Consider the following 987-nt stretch of genomic DNA (forward strand, 5'->3'; position numbering starts at 1 on the left):
ACCAGGCAGAAGGGGCAGGCAGACAGCGGACAGCCACCCAGGAGCCACTCTGGGAACATCCATTCCTGCTGCCACTGGGCAAACGGAAGAATTTTTCTATCTTTGGAGAATATTTTAGAAACTCCAATGAAAGAGACTTGTTTCTCCTGTTGGCTCATGGGGCTGAAAAGGGGCTTTTGTCCTCCTGGGTCTGGTAGAACATGGGGACACCAGAAAGGCTAAGCTTCCTGAGGCTGGCCGCCGCCCACGCCCCCCAGGCTGGAGCTCCACGTCCATATCACATGCACAGCCGGCAGCCCTGGCCCCACTGGGCGCCCATCCCACCAGCCCCCATCTGGAGGACTGATGCTGCCGTGACTGCCATCAGCTTCGACTGCCACTGAGAAGGGTTGATCCTGCATCTGGGTTTGTTTACAGCGACGTGGACTGGGGGTATTTTGGTCAGGGGTGGATTTGGTTTGGGGGTTTGTTGGTTGGTTTTTTTAATGACAATGAAGTAACACTTTGACATTTCCTACCTTTTGAGGACTTGATCCTTCTCCAGGAAGAAGGTGCTTTCTGCTTACTGACTTAGGCAATACACCAAGGGCGAGATTTTATATGCACATTTCTGAATTTTTATATGGTTTTCATTGACACTTTTCCCTCCTCCCCCTGCACAGAGTTCCCACCTTGCTGTCAGGCCTCACCAAAGCCAACTGTCATGGGGCCATCTGAGCCATTCAGAGACTGAGTGAGATTTGGGCAAAAGGTTGGGGGCCAAGGTGGAGGAGCATCTTCCCCCCTCAGGACTGTTTTTAAAAGCAAGAGATTGAGCAGGAAGTGAGCTCTAAGGCTGTAGAGCCAGAGTCTCTACCCACTTGTCCACTCTCCTTTTGCCCCAATCTATCCAGTACTTTCCAGGCAAATAGGCCCCTTTGAGGCTCCTGAATGCCCTCAGATGGCCAGAACCCAGTTTCACCTCTGAGAACCTAAACCAGGCTACAT

The sequence above is a fragment of the Pteropus vampyrus genome, unplaced genomic scaffold (assembly GCF_000151845.1).
Source record: "Pteropus vampyrus isolate Shadow unplaced genomic scaffold, Pvam_2.0 Scaffold36, whole genome shotgun sequence".
Lineage (NCBI taxonomy): Eukaryota > Metazoa > Chordata > Mammalia > Chiroptera > Pteropodidae > Pteropus > Pteropus vampyrus.